Source organism: Patagioenas fasciata, chromosome 5, assembly GCF_037038585.1.
Source record: "Patagioenas fasciata isolate bPatFas1 chromosome 5, bPatFas1.hap1, whole genome shotgun sequence".
NCBI classification, from domain to species: Eukaryota; Metazoa; Chordata; class Aves; order Columbiformes; family Columbidae; genus Patagioenas; species Patagioenas fasciata.
The window spans coordinates 22,852,368-22,870,771 of NC_092524.1; the positions used below are offsets into that span (position 1 = coordinate 22,852,368).

Sequence of the window (18,404 nt, forward strand, 5' to 3'; positions counted from 1 at the left end):
CTTCTAATGCAATGCCCAGGCTGTGGCTCAGAGGAACAAGCAAAAATATTTTACCTGAATTCCATGGGCTGTGAAGCAGGTAGCTTTCCCCTGCTGATCTTAACTTTCACAATTAGAAAGGTTAAATGGAGAGAAATGTAAGACTGGGCACTCATCTGCTGATTCTCTGCCCTGCTAACCTGCATGTCGCTGAGTTTTCATACTCAGCCCCATATAGACATATAAAGATCTTTTTTTCCTCATTTTTTTTTTACTTTCAGTTACCCAGAGAAGTTGGCAGAACAAGAGATTCCCTTTTCTGCAGACTCATGCATTTTGCAGTGTGTTCAAGTATGAAAAATAAAGAGTCCAGCCCATTATATTGGCTCACTCAGTCCATACTGTGTATCTCCTAATGTTACTTCTAGACTGATTTTAATTGATGACATTTCTGCTTTTCACTTCTCCTCATTCTAATTATAATATTCTTATCTGTCTGAAATAACCTCAATTGGGAAAAAAAAAAAAAAAAAAAAAAAAAAGGATGGTCTTAAAAAAACAACTACAAAGAAATCAAACCCTCATCCATTACCAGATTTTTCTTTTGTTCTGGAGCTACACGTGTAACCCGGTTAGACCTGTTCTCTTTGAATACTGAGGACTGAGCTGGCCTTATGCAAATTCTCCCAACCTCACCTTGGTTGTTGTTGTTGCAGACCCAATCAAATGAACAGGAAGTGACCTAAGGAATTTTGCTATTGGCTGCCTGAGTGTTCAGCAAGATGTTTTAAAATTAATATCACATCCATTTATCTTCACTCCTGGGAGTCTTTTGGACACATAACCTAGTACCTGTGTTTACCCAATCTACTGCTCTGTAGACAGTTTTCCCATTGCCTCAGTTAAGGACTTCCACTCCAGAATCTGCAGCTAAATGAGGTAAGGTGTTTGGGGTATTTTTTAAAATATATTTCCTTTAAGTTAACACAAGTGAAAATAAAAAGGAAAAAGACAAGTATGTACTGGAGTCATGCCCACTCTACGAAGCCTCTCCCTTCCCACTTCGGAGCAGCAGCTAAGCTCAGTTGATCAAAAGGTTTTTTAACATTATAATAAAGACTTCTGTTTTCTTATTTTGACCTTGTATCTTACTTCTGCTTAAGTATTTCTGGTTTGTTTATGTTTTGTTGGGGCCAGATCTGCTACCTTTACTTACCCAGAATGTCACTGACTTTGAATTTAGCCAGAGACTTCATCAGGATTACTTGAAGTTTCTTTAGGATCCTTTTTATTATGATGTATCTAATAACATTCTGGGTCCTAAATCTGCTGCTTTCGTCCACAGAGTGGTCATTTGTTCAGTAAGGCAAGGGGCAAAAAAGCGGACCTTCTCAAGCACAATTGAGAGTGCTGATGTCACAGAACTGGGAGACACTTTATAATGGCAAAGTTTCTGCTGCTTTTGGTGATGGGGATTTTAATGGTGATTGTGCTGATAATAAAAAATCTGAACATACGTTTATAATTTGGCTCAGTTTTATCCTCAAGGCAATTTCTTGACATTTCTGGGATGAGGGGGGTTCTGGCAATCTCAGTCCCTTCTAAGCTAAAGCATCACGCAGAACCCAGTTCAAGCACTGGGTAGGTAAATATAATGTGAATAGAAACCTGCAGTGCATTTTCCTGTTTAATTTATTTGTCTTCCAATGGTAAAGTTATTTGAATAGAACCAGAATTGGCCCCTTAATGTGTAGACACAGCTGTTTAAGTAACAGTAGAAGTGAATGTAAAGAAGGAGTTGCTCAAAAGCTACATTAATTTTGTAAAATATGTGTAATGGGCTTAGTGATAAAGGTTTGCATTTCTCCAGATGAGACATTTTAGGAACATACTCTTCTGTATATGGTTATAAAGTTATTGTAAGGTGCTCTTGGATTACTTAATCTAAAAATACCAAATGTCATCTTTGCTTCTGAAGTACATGCAACTCTCCTTTCTTCCTATTCTTTAGACAATAAAATCAGTTCATAATGACAGAAAGGAACCTTGAGGTAAAAGTTTATTTTAGTGATTTTATTTGTACTTGTGTCTCATGGGACTGTGTTGTTGCATCAGTATTTCCCATAATTTGTGAAAACTTTAGTGGAACAAAAAAGATGCACTCCTCTAAGTTTTGTTTTGATAATAAATTTGTGGGTAGCCAGTTTTCTGACATCTGTTTTGCACTGTAGAAAATACTGGAGTTGGAAAATATAGCAGTTTTATATTTAAAGTAAATGTAGAAGCCAAAGAAAACAGTTGCAAGTAAAACTAGAAAAACCACAGGATTAAGGTGTTTCACCAAAAAATATCACAATGACAGTTTAATTCCTGGCTCTTACAGTTTTCAAAACCAGAAGTGGTTGTTGCGATAACAACATAGGACTTCCCAGAATTTTTCAGAGTTTAATTAAGTGACTCAAAGCATACTTTATCTTCCAGAAAACTTCCAATCTTGGAAAAAAAAAAAAAAAGTCCGAAAGTCTAATGATGGGAAATTCACCAGAACTTTTTAAAGTGCCCCAGCAATTAAATACCCTTCCTCTGAAAATATTTTATCTCATTTTCAGTCTTGTGTGGTCTAGCTTTAACATTCAGCCACCTGATTTTATTGCCTTTTGATGGTTAATGTGAAATTGCCCTGGGTTTAAATTTCTATCCCTTGGGTAGATAGCGGGGGACAAGTCAGTCCTTAGCCTAGTCTTTGATAATTGTGGTAGTTCAAGCTCCATAGGCTATTTCCTCTCATAGATAAACTTACACTACAGTGAAAACCTCTAGAACCTCAACCTGTTCCACTGTAAGCTTTTTCATTGTTTAATCACTTCAGTGGTCCCCTCTAATTTTTCAACATCTGCTGCGAAATTTGGATGTCAGAACTGGACGCAGGCTGCAGGAACGGCAGTGCTCAACACAAAAGCAATATGAATCAATACACTGGGAGTTCAGGGTCAGGAGTTTATAAGCTGTTTATAAGAAAGTTTATAGGCTTTCTTAGAGTCATCATCCTCCATACCTCCTTCTCACCTTTAGCATTGGTTCTGCGGAAATGAAGTTATCATTAGTAGAGTTGATGTTATTTGTTTTGTTTTGTTTTTATTTCCTAGTCCTAGTGTCATTCGTACAGCATATAAGGATGGTAAAAAAAGTGTATTTTTCCACTCATAGTAGTAAAGGATCTCATATCAGACCAGAATAATGCTTTGTTTGCCCCAACACAAATTAAGTTGCCCTTCATAGCAGTTTATAGAGTGACAACAATACATATTACACTAGTTGTGGTGAGATCAGGTAATAGAATGTGATCTGTTTAACATGGGATATTATTACCCTCTTGTCACCTGAGAGAATAAGCTATATTGCCATAGTAATTTTATATCACTTCAGATATTCCCAGGGTGTTGTGAGTTTTCAGCAGTGGTGGAAACAGACAGTTGGAGAAAGACAAAATTAAAAAATTTTGCTCCCACTGAACTTCCTTATTTTTTTTGTTCCCAATGGATTTTGTTATTAACATTCATAGTTGTTCTGTCTGGCAGATGCAAGGTAACAAATTGCAAGGGAGAGAGATCAAACTAAAATGGAAAAATCGTCCAGAGATGCAGATGAAGAGAGATTAGAGAGGAAAAATGAGGATTTTCTGTGGGTGAGTCTGTGTCAAGATAGGACTTACATGTTAGCCTGTCACCTGTCCCACAAAAATTTGCACCAAAAACCCCATGACAATGAAACTCTACACCTGCTGAAGAAGTGAATATTCATGTACATTTCTCACAGAAGAGGATTAATTATTTTATTACCTCAGTGAACTCAGAGAACTGTCCATGAGTCATGCTACCTTTCCAGAGTTAGTGTTTACCTTCTCTTCCATGTTCACCCCGTGCACATACTTCATAAACATATCTAACTTAGTCTCAGAACCAAATGATTCAGTCTTCTGCCAAGCAAATGTTCCACTCACCGCAGTGTAACCTGGATCTGTTCTGGGGACCTTACAGTTATGTGCTTTCTATTACTGTTTTACTTGCTTAGCTTCAATTCCGACTACAAGTGTCTGAGCTGCTTCTGCAATACAATGAATACCATCTCTGTGAACAGGAGCAATGACCTACAGTGCTACAGGACAGACCTGTCTGGCTTTAGAATTGGTCAGTGTGCTGAGATCAAGCTGCAGATAGAGAAGAACTACCCCTTCTTATTCTGTTGGTGATGTGACAACCCTTTGTAGGATTTTCTGTGGTCTTGAAGAGCTCTCTTTCTCACCAGCCTTCCTACAGTTGTAAAGTTAAGTATTCCTGTTGAGGGCTAGGCGTTCCTGCAGCAGGCGGCACATAAAAAGAAAAGGGTCACAAACAGAATTGTCAGTTGTCATTGCTAATGACACATCAGGTTACGATGTAGTAGCAGCAAGTACAAAGGCTCTGCTGTACATGAGGAACTGAAAAGAAATGCTAATGAATTTCGTAGCTTGTGTAGTTCATGATGTTTATTGAAGTTCAGTGTCTGATTATTCTCACAGCTTAGTTACTATTTAACTTTCGAGCACAAACACATGGAGATTTCTTCCTAAAAAGAAGCTCCTTGTGAGCACCAAAGAAGTCCAGCATCATCTTCAGCGACATGCACTGGATTCAGCTGCTCAGCCAGCTTAGTGCTCAAGGGTGCTTCAAGATTTCTAAACACAAATGTCTGCTTCTCTTTCTCCCTGTCCCTGCCTTCAGCATACTCTGCAGCTTACATATATTTTGTCCACTGATGAACCAAGGATATATTTCTGTATGTTTTCAAGAAAAGCTTACATTGTAAACTTGGTAAGAGTGAAATTCATAAATAACTCTGCTAATAGAAAGGGTAAGCAAAGAAGGGTTTGTTCACACAGCTGTTACATGGAGAAGTAAGGATTAATTCAGTTTATGCGGAAATCATCAGGAGTCTGTCTTAGTATGAGAACTGCTTTGAGTTCTACTAGGAATGCAACTTGCACCAAATCCTTCACTGAATGCCTAAAATACTTGGGACATCTGTTGGTCATTTGTCTACAGATGGGTGAAAATGAATAAACATGGAGTCATGTAGCCAGTGGAGCAATTGACTGGTATATGACATTTTGGGGGTCTCCCTCTGAGGGGCAGCCCTCAAAGACTACCTTTCCAAAAGCTGACATAGCATGTGTTTATCATTGCCTGTTCCTCTGCTGATCTTATGAAATGTGCTCTGCAGGAAAGAGTATGAAAACCAGTAGACAAAACAGCTAGCTGGGGCTACATAATCACTGGTTATACAGCAATAAGATGGAGCAATAAAAAAGAATTGCTTTGCAGTGGTGAAAAGAAAGTCATTCTACTTAAAGGATCTGCAAACACGTAGAATAGAAGTTTCTATCTGTTATGGAGAAAGGATACAGACATAAACACTTGAGATATTTCCTCAGCTCACAAGCAGTTTTAGCCAGAATAGTGTCCGGAGCACCACTAGTCTTCAAGGATTAAGCATGCTTTATTGGCCAAACTACTAATGCCATCATCAGAAGAAACGTTTTTGTTTTTTAAAACTGCTCTGGGTCTCCTTTCATCTAACAGGGAGCAGGTAACTAATTTGTATTGCTGTATAACTAACAAATCAATGTAAAACTGCCCAAGATGCTACGGTCAGGAATAAGACTAAGTTCGTAATATAATGATTACCCCCAAACTTTCTTAATGATTTTTACTGAAATATGTAATTATTATTACACAACAGTTTAGAAGCTTGCATTTTGATGATGCATTTTCAAAGTATGCTTGGTTAAGCAATTGTCTCATACATTGGCACAGCTGTGGAGGGGCTTTATCAGGGAGTCAAATTCTGACACATTCAAGGGTGCCATTCTCATCGCTTTTGCAGTGGGATCTAACGCACTACTCACATAAAGTAGACTTGACTTGCAATATATCCAGGCAGCTGCCCTGACAGAGGAAACTGAAAAAGTTTTAGAAGACTGAATTAATAGGTGGTTAGATGAGCAAGATATCTTTACAGACTTACTGAAATTCAGATGTACAAAAGAAAATAGATAAAGCTTTTCCTTTGTTTAGCGATGTGTAGATATTCAAACCATCCCTAAACCTTTTTTTGATGGAGTTGTAATAGTTTGTAAAAACAGATAGAAACTTCTCTTCCTTCTTTAAAACTTGAAATAATTAAATATTTTTGGATGATGGTCTATTGTAGTCTATTCAGTAAATTTTTCTTAGTCTGCCTGTAGCCTCTCCCGATAGACATACACTCACACAAACATACTGCACCGAGAATATGCACATGGACATCCCGTATCTCCTGCACCGGTATTCTTGCTTTACTTTTTATAACAAGAATTCAAATAATTGCCCCAATTTCAACCAATATTGTTTGCTAATCCGAATAACTCCTTCATTTAATCTTTTAAAATGCAAAGCTATTTGGTATATATGTGTATTTTGTTGGTAGGTAGTGACTAGTGTTGTCCTGCATTGAGCAAGGGACTGCTCATGCCAGAAGCCCTCGACTGAGTTGTCTGCAACTTCCATGCCTACTGTTTTTTCTCCATGCTGTGGTAGTTATTCCTGCAGGAATATGTGGATGGCCTGAGAGCTGGTGTGCCCAGTGCTGCCCTTTCCCAAGCCCCAGAATATGAGCAGCAGGCCTTCAACTCTAGCACCAGTCAGGCTCTTCTATGCTAGCACTGATATAACGGAGGGAAGCATAGACTCAAAGGTGTTAAGATAATCTGTGCAACTATGCACATGAAAATGGCTTTGGGCCATTTAGAACCCAGGTATCAGCCTGACATATCTTCAATATTAAAAATCTTACGAAGATATAATCATTAAAGGTAAAAATAAAAGAAGAAAAACTCCCCAACACCAGAAAATATCTTTTATAAGGATCTCTACTTCCTAGAAGAACGTTAAAATTGGTATAATTCACATGATAATAAATATCCTTTTGAAGAAAATAGTTGTTTGAAATAGTCTCGAAATATTTTTATCGATTTTGTTGGTGGAACCTGTTCTAGTTACCTTGAGGAGTAAGTAAGATATATACCTGTACAGGGGAGTAAAAAGAACTGAGGGAAGTGAGCTTTTTTTCCCCTGTTTCTGACTCCTCCAGCTTTCATCCTAGAGACCAGCCACAAACTCCACAGTTGCTGCAAGACCTGGCACTCTTATGCCACAGGTAGATGATTGAAGATTATGTTTTTGCCTGTTTTACTGGTTACAGGCTTATGATGGTGTTTGAAAGAAGGTTCCTTGGCCAAGTCAGCCAGTCTGACTAAGTAGACAGCAAAAAATGAGAGAGGAAAAAAATGAAATAAAAATTTTAAAAAGATTAATAGAAGAAATAAGGAGGTAGAGAGGGAACAGCAGTGAACAGTGAAAGAAGAGGAAGAGGACTGCAAACTTCCCATCCTAAGTAACGTTTGAGGCAGTCAAATCTGGTAGTCCTCAGAGGCTGCATTTCAGGATTGCTATGAGGAGGCTCTGCAGAGGGTTCTCTTGTAACCATTTGCACAACAGCCATGTTAGGCAAGTTTATTCCTTCCAGTGTAGCTGCTCTTTCGTGACTTTACTGTTTGTTTGCAGTATTGTCTTAGTTTGGTATTTGATTGTTTTCTTTTGTTTTGTTTTGTTAATAAACAATTCTGCATAATGGGATGAGTTGCACTTTTGTTACTTGGACAACTTGAATATAGGTTTTTACTTGGTAGTTGACTGGGATTGGGATCTTCCCTCTCTGTTGCCAGGATACTTGTTTTTTAAAATTCCTTTATTTCAATGAGATTATTAAAAGACAAAGACAAAGACAAAAACAAAAACAAAAACAAAAACACACCACAAACAAACAAACAAAAACACAAAACAAACAAACAAAAAGCTTTGAAACAGCCAAATAGCTACAGCTCTACTTAGCGCATTTTAAGGATTACACATAGGTCAAGGTGTCTTCTTAATTTAATACTTCATGTATAGATGTAATTGTTTGGTTAACTTTACATTTTTACATTCAAATCTCTACTAGGCACATTCAGTCATAACAGATCTCTTTTTAATAGAAAATTATTTCCCTTACTTAATATATTCTTTTTGCCCTCAGAAAAACACATGATCATTCTAACTCATCCACATGTTGAAACTTTTACTGGAAATGTGATGTAATGGATAACAATGGAGCTTGAGCTGGTAGATATGAGTTGGACCGGCTTGTCTATTGACTTGTTATATGATTTAAGCAAATCATCTCACCCCTGTGTCTCAATTTTCCTATTTGTAATGAGGAGGTAATGCTAGTTTCTCCCTTCATTTCTGTGCTTTTACTGCTTTCATTGTCTGTGTGGACTCTTCCTTTTCTGCTCTATGGTTGTCAGTGTTTCAGGAGTTATTCCATCACTGGAGATGCTTTTAGCAGCAGATGAGCCCTATAGGCTGAATTTTCAGAATAACTTAAAAGCAGCCTAGTTCCCAGTTAAGTACCTACTTCTCATGGGCATTTTATTTTATTTTATTTTATTTTATTTTATTTTATTTTATTTTATTATTTGTAATAACAGATCAAGGGTTGGAGTGTGTGTGGGTTCATATGGGAAAACAAACCTTCTTAGTGTTTCAGGTTTTCTTTGTCTCTCAAGAAAGTTCCTTTACTGCTTACACTTAATTTATTGTTTTTTCTTGCTAATTTTTGAACCACTGTTTCTCAGCTGAATTTTCTTTATGTATTTTTTATGACACCTTTTCTGACTTCAGTCTTAGAACAGCATATTACTTTGACCTGTTGAGGTTTCAGTTGATGGAAAAGTGTGGTATTGAACTGTTCTCCAACACCAGGCTATTCTGTAGTAAAGGACTATTTATGAAGTGGGAGAGAGTTCAAGTAACAATCAAAAAAGTACTTTTGTACAAAATCTTTTGGGAAAAGCTCTGTTGTCAAACCGGTCCAGGCTGTTAAGGCAGATGCCTGGCTTTAGTCTTTTGTTTATATTCCAACAAATCAAAGCTGACCCGTGTTGTTATCGGAGTAGAGCAGCAGGTGCAAAAAAATAACTCTGCTGCCAACTCAAATGAAAAGGTAAGACCAATACCCTCTGGGAGGTATTGAGAAGATAACAGAGGGCCATGCCAGCAACTGAATCAATGGCTCTATTTATGGTGGATTTTACTTAATAACCTGCTCCTAACACTGGCACATAAATACTCCATTGTATTGTTCAATGCAGTCGCTGGAGAAATCAATGGAAATAGGATCGGCAGCTCTTGCTGTGCCAGGTGAGAAGGAGCAATGCCATGGAAGCATGGCTCCTCTAACTACATGCAGGAAAGAGGAGGAAGCTGTTCTCATCTTTTACAAAATTGGGCAAATGTTTCCCACAGCTTCTTGCCTTACTTATAGAAGATATCTCAAGAGCAAGGCAAATTACTTCCCTCCATTTTCTGTTTTATTTTAATTAAAGTAGGGCACATAAATAAACCCCAGCATATATGTCATCTACTGTCCCAGTGTCATGTGGCTCCAGGAGGCTCAGAGCTTCCTTGAAGCACCAGGTGCATGGGTTCAGTGAGCCTGCTGCTACACCCAGGGTTTAAGCATACAGCTCTTGTGCAGCGAGTGTAGTGGGATGCCAGAGCAGTGGTCTTGCAATCTCTTATTCTTTACACAACAAATAAAATATAAAGAAACCACATGGATACAGCTGAGTTCCAAACAAATGTTAACTAAAAACCCACAAACGTGCAAGCCTGAATCACAGTCAAAGTAACAGTCTGACAGCAGGTTTCTGAAACAGGGTCAGTGAGCTCCATTGCACTATTTCATTCACAGCCACCTCCTTGGGTACACTTTCCTTTGCAAACAGCTGCCCATCTTGAGATACTTGGTAGTCTGAAGAAGAATGCAGGCATCCTGGCTGTAGTTATCACGGAGATGGGATTGGCGAGTCCCAGCTTGCCTTAGGGAACATGGCTGACCCAGGCAGAGGAGTTATTAGTCAGCCATATAAACTCTTCCTGTCAGCCACACAGATGATCCTTCCCACCATGAGCCCTGCACTGCCTTTGCTGTGTCTCCTCCTTGAAATATCCTTTTGTTATCATGCCAGCAAAAGTGAGATCAGATTGTGGTTAGTCAGGAAGTGGGTTGTAATAAGGTATAAACACTGCTATTGACTAGGTTAGTCAGGCCACAAGCTACCTAGTTTGGAATAAAACACTTTATGCTCAACTTCCAGATGCCCCATCCTAGCTAATTTGTGCTGTACCCCTTATGTTTTTAATGAGGAAAGATAGTTAGTTTGTTGATTGAATGAATCAACTCATGTAAAAAATAACAGTCATAATGGCAAAATTTCCATGCATCCTAAGACACTTTCCTGGTTTTAGTCTCTATCTCACATTTCTTATTCTGTTCTCAGAAACCGGCCTCAAATAGGAAACCTGCAGTTTCCAAGCAGGTGCACTTTATAAAAACAAAATGTATGAAACAGAACTTACAAAAAGGAAAACAGAAAAAAAGAATCTTTTTATTTTGGAACTAGGCAAATTAGAGGCTGTTGCTGTTGAAAACCAGACTGGTCCCATAAGAGAAGTGCTGATGATGAGAGTGATTAAAAAAAACTTCTTCATGAAATATTGGTTGCTGCAGCAGCATATGTCAGAATTTCTATATCTGAGTAGCTGTTATGTTAGAAAGACTTCAGTGCTTGGGAGACAAATATGAGTACAAACACAAAAATTATTGTTATTATTGTCATTCACTAATAACTGAACAGGATCGCAGGCTACATCAGCAGTATGGAAAGCAGTTCCTTCAATATGCTGTTAGTCTTTAATGCAATGCAAAGACAAGCGGTCATGGAAGGTAGAGGGAAGTGGCTGTGGAACTAGAGCCAAGGGAAAAGGAGAAGGTGTTAGAACATGATGGTGATATTTTGTTAACTGATGAGGTTCTTGCTTAATCATAAACATGTGGCTTGTCAAGCTACAAGGGCATCTAGAGTGCCTTTTGGCCATTTGTGTATTTAGTGTATTGTAAGAAAAATAAAGGTATTTAGCAAAAGGAGATTAGGTAGATGAGCTGGCTCCTGAATAGAAGTAGGATGTACCAGAGAGATAGGAAGGACATGAAAGGAGGTGTGGAACTGTTCCATGAGGTGTGGTATTAAGTGATGAAAGAAGACTAAAGAGCAAAGGCAGTTTTTCCCATTACTATGTTTTCCAAGACTCTGTATCCCTGAGGCTAGACTGATAAATCTATGTCAAATGACTTCTAAATATTCAGGAAAAATGGCTGACCCAAATTATCATGAACTTACTGAGGCAGTGCAGACACTAATGAAAGGAATGCCACACACTGGTCAAAGCCATGTTTTGCAGCATCAACTCCAAAAAATCAAAAAAGAAAAAAGCCCCCACCCACCCTGCCCCAGTTTTTAGTTGGTATATCTACTTGTTCCAAACATTCTAAGGACATGTCAGTGCAAAAATGACACAAACATTTATCACAAGAAATCAAACCTTTTCTTGGCTTGCTTTTGTCTTAGCTCTATGACTAGCAATTCCAACAGTAATAAACAGATCACAGGTTTTCTGCAAGAGAAGAATGAGCTTTTTGACAGTAAAATAAATGATCATATTATTGTTTTCATATTCAAAACCCAGTGTCATGTCATGAAGAGGCACATCTAGCCTGTGATGTGACAAGGAAGGATGGATCTCAAACACTGGATCCTTACTAAGCGGTAGGTTCTGGTTCACTGTTTCCTCTGCTAAGGTAGCATAACTATAGGTAAAATTTGCAGAAGTATCAACCTTTGGTGGTTACCACTGTTAGACACATCTATGCCTTGAGGACTCTCTGTTCACACTTGGCCTTCTGTTTGCTTCTGATTTAAAAAACAAACAAACAAACAAACAAAACCTCTTAAAATTCTCCCTTTTGATGAGTACCTTGAAAATTGAAGTTCATATTAGTTTGTTAATCATGGAAAAAAAAGAAGTCACAGAAAAAACAACCTATGAGACTTTGCATATCATCAAGTAATTTTTAAAAAAAAAAATTTCTTAATCATAAAGTGAACTTTCTTCTCTCTCAAAAAGGACACCGAACTATGGTTTTGTCTTGAAACTACACCACTAAAAGAGAGATAAGAACCAAACCCAAACCCTGGAGCAGGAGGAACAGCTCAGATACAGATCTAGATCCTAACTTTTCTACCCAACTTCTCTTTAGTTAAAATATATATGCAATATTTTGAAGCGTCCACACAAACATGTCCAAGCAACCACCACATATCCTATTAAAGTTACCATGTAGTGCATCATGAAAATCAGATCTTTAGTAATAAAAGATTCCAATCAAGTTTTATTTGATTTTGTTTATCATGATCCTATCTGTAATGTAGGTAAATGTTAAATGCTCCTTTTGTATTCATCTTCCTTTTTGTGATCTTTCAGTTTACCTTCATGTATACATTTAATATGCAAGGTTCAAAGAAAACAAAAGAATATATGCAACTCTTCCTTTCCAAAAGCCTACAACAGTAAATGATCAAGGTCTCAATATAGCCTCTGAAAGCTCACCAAGAGTTAGTTTTGCACATGCAAAGATGAATTTATGCATATGAACCACAGCTGTATACACAAAAAATACAGAAGCATAGGAATATGCAGTTCAGAGAGGTGTAGAAAGGGAACAAAATTGGCCCCAAAGACCCAAACCAGAAGTCTGAATACAAAGAGTTTTGGATACTATTTAGAAGATGTTCTTATAAAAATGATTCCTTGAACTTCACACTCACAATGTGATTCTGTAAACACATTTTGTTACTGTGGCCCAAAGGTACATATGATGGACTAAAAGCAAAATGCATCAAACACTCAGTATGTTTTACAACAAATATTGAGTGTGATCATAGTGCTTCTTCACGTGAACTTTCTTCAAACATTTCAAAGAATTTGGAAACCATGTTTGCAACTGTATTAGTGATGAGCCTTGAGATTATTGTCAGTCAGGTCAAGCTGCATAGGCAGTCAATCTGAATGGTACACCTTGCAGATCCCATCCAAGAGGCCCAAAGTTGAGCTTTCTGTTGTGAAGTGGATCTCTGCCAGTAATCAGCCTGAAGATGAGTTGTTTCTTTTGAGGCTTCTCTTTGTTTTTTGGCACTAAAACAAAGGGATGGAAACAAGGAAGTGTGTAGATGGCTACATGTGGATCTAAATAGCCAGAAGAGGTACTAACATATTGCAGAAAAGGTCATATCTGAAAGTGAGCTGTGACAGGGATGGTATCTTATCTGGGAGCTTGTCACAGACACCAAGGATGAAGCCAAGACCTTTGCAAAATAGACAGACATCATAGGGCAATCTTAGGGTCAGCCATGACTGTATGTATTGTCATACTGGCTCAGAATATGACCCTGGAACCGTGGTAGTAATACACATTAAATGAAAGAAAAAGAAAAAAAAAAAGGACCCAAAGCACATGGTAAGGTGCAACATTAATATATTCAGTTTGTGCCTGCCCTTGCCTCCACTGGAGATGTAAAACAGGTAGCTGGAATTTAAAGCAGCTAATTGATCATTCGCATTACAAATACAACACAATTATGTTTCCAAAGTAACCATAAGTGTAAAGCAGACCTACCTGCTTTGTTGCAAATGTTCTTTGTTTCTGGTGTCTTGATAATTCAGCTCACTTCATTGTCTTTTGATTTTTCAAGAAAAATATTAAAATTCAGATTCTGTTCCTCTGCAGCTGCAGTTATTACCTGTTATCTTTTCTTTTAGATTACTGTTGAAGTGCTTGACTGTAATCCAAGGTGCAGTAATAATCTAAAATACTAAACAGACTCTGTAGATACTTGTTGTACAAACTCCAAGCCCTGAAAAGCAGTGATTGTGTCTTTGCTGTGTACATAATATACTTCAAAGAAAATAGGCCCAGGTGAAATGTACATTTGAAGTTCATCCATGATGGTAAAAGGGGAAAAATGGGGAAGGCTCCCATAGGTAAACAGTCCAAAAGAGATCCACCCTTTTGGATACGCCAGGAGGAGCTGCGCTGAGCTTGTCTCAGCTAGAAGTTACTCTTAGATTTTGCATGACTTACGGGTGGAGTCAAAGTTTAATAGTTTCAATCAGTTTTGTCTTAGACTTTTTTTTTTTCATGGAGTATATAGTTTATAAACCAGAAAGCTGTAGGCCACCTTCCCCTATAGGATCCACACCCCTCATATTTGTAATAAATGAGACCCTCAGTTCAGTGTTGTAACATGAGCAACCATACAAATCCATGTCAGAACAATCACTCTGATTGTAGTACTTTAGGATACACAGGTTTTCTCTCTACTGTTCATACGACTTTCATACTGTGTTCAGCATTTTCCTGTCATTTACTATGAACTGTTCTTGAAAGATTCTGGCTCAAAGAAAGGAGAAACTCATTATCTGGATGTTAAGTCTCATTGGGTTGAAAGTGAAAACGGAGATCAGAGTAATATATTTTCAGAGCACACTTGTAATGCAATAAAATAATTTGCATAGACTGCACTATACAGTGTTCAAGGTTCAAGGATTTGTAAATATATCTTTCTGCAATGCTGGATTTACTCCATGGGCAGGCCATGGCTCCTTGCTCTTTCTGTCGCTGGCGTTTTCTCAGTCAGTCAAGGAAGACCAGATGAACACAGCAAATAGCATCCTGTTACTGCCAAGTTGCTGGGTTGTGTGTGGCTTGGTCAAAGCTCCTCCTGACTCCACTGAGAGCTTTCACTAAGAGAGGCCTTCAGGGTTTGATCTTTGAATACCAGCTGATGTATTGCATATAGGTGAAAGATATTTTTTTAAAATGCATTCATCCATTCTCATAGGACTCTCTCCTGAAAGAATGTTGCTGAACACCACTGCACAACTGTATTTAACCTTACTGACTGAATAAAGTGTTATTTGCTTTCGCTCATGACTGTGCAATGTTATAAGATTATACTCCAGAGACAGCTCCTCTTCAGTGGAAAACAATGGAAATGTGTGTACAAATACCTGCAATGCACACACACAAAAGTATTTGTGTGTGTATAAACACGTGTGTGTATATACACGCATGCAATATTTCACGTGTGCTTTCATTTATGATGTACTGTGTTCATGGAGAGACAGATCCCAAGATCTTTATATAGTTTTCCAAAATCTCAGCTTAGCTAGAATCCCTTTTTAACATGGTTGCCTGAAGAAGTGAGGCTTTTGTGGTTATTCTGTCTGTGTGTTGGCTTTTGCATTCAGCCTGTAACAATCTTTGAGTCCCATCACTAATTTTAGTTAAATTTGATATGGGGTAGAAGTCCCAAAGATATGAGTTCTTACAGGATTAATGAAAACTGGCTGCCAGGTACAGGAGAAAGATCTATTAATACTGCATCTGAAAGACAGAGTCAAGCTTGAGCTCACTGCTTTGAGACACCGAGATATTATGAATACCCAAACCATGGGAAAAACTTCAATCAGTGCTCACATCTTACTAGACACTAGAGAATCCAACCACAAGATACGCATTCATAGGAAACCAGGCTTCATTAGTTCCATCATTCACTTTGATACATGGCATGTGATTAAAAGAAAACTGAACATATTATGTGTCCTTCCCCTTGAGGCTTCACACCCTCTAACCAGGTTTGTCTGTACATAAGGGAGATTTGAGGATTTGGCCCTAAAATAGTGAAGAACACTTCCCTTCCAACATCCTGACTCAAAATCTTTCCAAATATGGGATGAGACACTGCTATAAGCATAGATGTCATGAACTTGTATCAAAGAAAGGCATATACAGGATGAAATGTAAAAAATCACAGTTTAATTTTCATAGGGAAAATGAACATCATACTCTACACTTCCAATGAAGGTGTGGGACTTTATACTCACCTTGAACAATGAGCTATAATAATTTCCAAGCAAGCAACACCCTTGCATTAAGATAAAGGAGGTGACTTGACAGCTGTCAAAACCCCAGTACATTGAATAATACACAGAAATTTGGGAAAGTTTGGGTTAAAGATAAATCCAGTCCTGTTCTTGTGATTAATGTCATATTGTAAATTCCTCCTTGCATGCACAATTGTTTCCGTTAGTGATACTGGAAATCAATTAAGTTGTTCTGGTTGAGATAACTTATACAGCTTTCAAAAATGGGATGGATGGATTGATTAATTTGTAAAGGAAGTTCCATGCACATTACCTGAAACTATTCTTAATGTTTTTTAGGGATACTGTGAAGAGCACTTGTCTGCTAAACTGTGATAGGTAATGAAGGTTTTATAGGAAAATAACTGAAATCCAAACCTAGAGAAAATGCTGTCGGAGTGCTTCTACTCAGATCACTAACGCACATTGGTTTTGGTTACTGCTGGGGCAGAAAAACTGTGCAAGACACATGACATGGTTTATTTAACTATCCGTAACTTCAGTTGCTGAATCAAAGTGTTGAAGGATCTTTTGGTTTGGAAATTCACCTCAATAGTTATGAAGAAAGAAAAGCAATAGTTTATCTGAACTGAATTTTCAGGGCAAAATTACACAGGAACTTGAACATAATAAATGTTTCAGTTCATATGCACACATGTTCTCAGACACATTTTTATTTACACAAGTATTAGGCATGAAAATTATGTAGAATTCCAGAAACTGCAGAAGTTGCAGAAGACAAAGCCACATAACACAGTACCTGAAATGTCACTCCATTGTCACCATATGTCACTCCAGTCATCAAAAAGGGCAAGAAGGAGGACTCAGGAAACTACAGGCTGGTCAGTCTCACCTCCATCCCTGGAAAGGTGATGGAACAGATCATTGTGACTGTCATCTTGAAGCATGTGGAGGAAGGGAAGGGTATCAGGAGCAGTCAGCGTGGATTCAGAAAGCGGAAATCATGCTTGATCAATTTGATAGCCTTCTATGATGGCATGACTAGCTGGATAGATGAGAGGAGAGCAATGGATGTTGTCTACCCTGACTTCAATGAGGCTTTTGGCACTGTCTCCCACAACATCCTTATAGGTAGGTTCAGGAAGTGTGGGTTAGATGAGTGGACAGTGAGACGTATTGAGAACTGGCTGAATGAGGTTGTGATCAGTGGCACAGAATCTAGCTGCAGGTCTGTGCCTAGTGGTGTTACCCAAGGGTCCGTACTGGGTCCAGTTTTGTTCAGCCTCTTCATCAATGACATGGATGAAGAGACTGAGTGTACCCTCAGCAAGTTTTCTGACAATACCAGATTGGGAGGAGTGGCAGAATAGCAGAAGGTTGTGATGCCATTAAACAAGACCTGGACAGGCTAGAGAGTTGAGCCTAATAAAGTAGACAAAGGCAAGTGTAGGGTCTTACGCCTAGGGAGGAATAACACCATGTACCAAACAGGTTAGGGGTGGACCTGCTGGAAAACTGCATTGCAGAGAAGGACCTGGGAGTCCCGGTTGACAACAGGTTGACCATGAGCCAGTGGTGTGCCCTTGTGGCCAAGAAGGCCAATGATATCCTAGAGTGAGTTAGGAAGACTGAGACCAGCAGGTTGAAGGAGGTTATCCTCTCCCTCTACTCTGCCCTAGTGAGGCCACATCCAGTTGTGGGCTCCCCAGATCAAGAAAGACAAGGAACTACTGGAGACAGTCTAGCGGAGGGCTACAAAGATGATTAGGGGTGTGGAGCATCTTTCTTACGAGGAAAGGCTGAGAGAACTGGGTCTGTTTAGCCTGGACAAGAGAATGTTGAGAGTGGATCTTATCAGTTCTTATAAATATCTTAAGAGTGGGTGTCAAGAGAATAGGGCCAGACCCTTTTCAGTGATGCCCAATGACATGATGAGGGGCAACAGGCAAAAACTAAAACACAAGATGTTGCATCTGAATATGAGGAGAAACTACTTTGAAGGTGGCAGAGCACTGGAACAGGCTGCCCAAGAGGTTGTGTAGTCTCCTTCTCTGGAGATATTCAAAATTTACCTAAACACGATCCTGTGTAACCTGTCCTAGGTGTACCTACTTTAGCAGGAGGGTTGGATTAGATGATCTCGAGAGGTCCTTTCCAACCCCCAGCATTCTGTGATTCTGAAAATTCTGAGATGACTTCTGAAAATGTGACTTCAGATCAATAAGTTGAAATTCAGTATTAAGTGCATACTGTTTTGTTTTTAATAAGTAATTCTACCAAACTAAGTTCCTAAGAGTGTTTTGCTAATCCTCAAGTTCTATAGTTTTCCCAGAATAGATGATATTCTACCTCACCTGTATTTGATACTGTAACAGGGCATTTATCATTAATATTTCATTCATTCATACCTAATTGTCTTAAATAATGAAAACCCAAGTTAAATAAATAACTTAATATATCATT

General features: G+C 38.4%; 1 protein-coding gene across 1 annotated transcript in view; it reads left to right on the forward strand.

Annotated features, from left to right (window-relative positions):
• The first annotated feature begins 813 nt into the window (after positions 1-813).
• EHF (ETS homologous factor) overlaps positions 814-18,404 on the forward strand; it is a 34,789-nt gene continuing 17,198 nt past the window's right edge. Inside the window, exon 1 of the mRNA XM_065839687.2 lies at positions 814-918. The gene's annotated coding sequence lies outside the window, so the exon portion shown is untranslated. The remainder of the gene's footprint in view (positions 919-18,404) is intronic.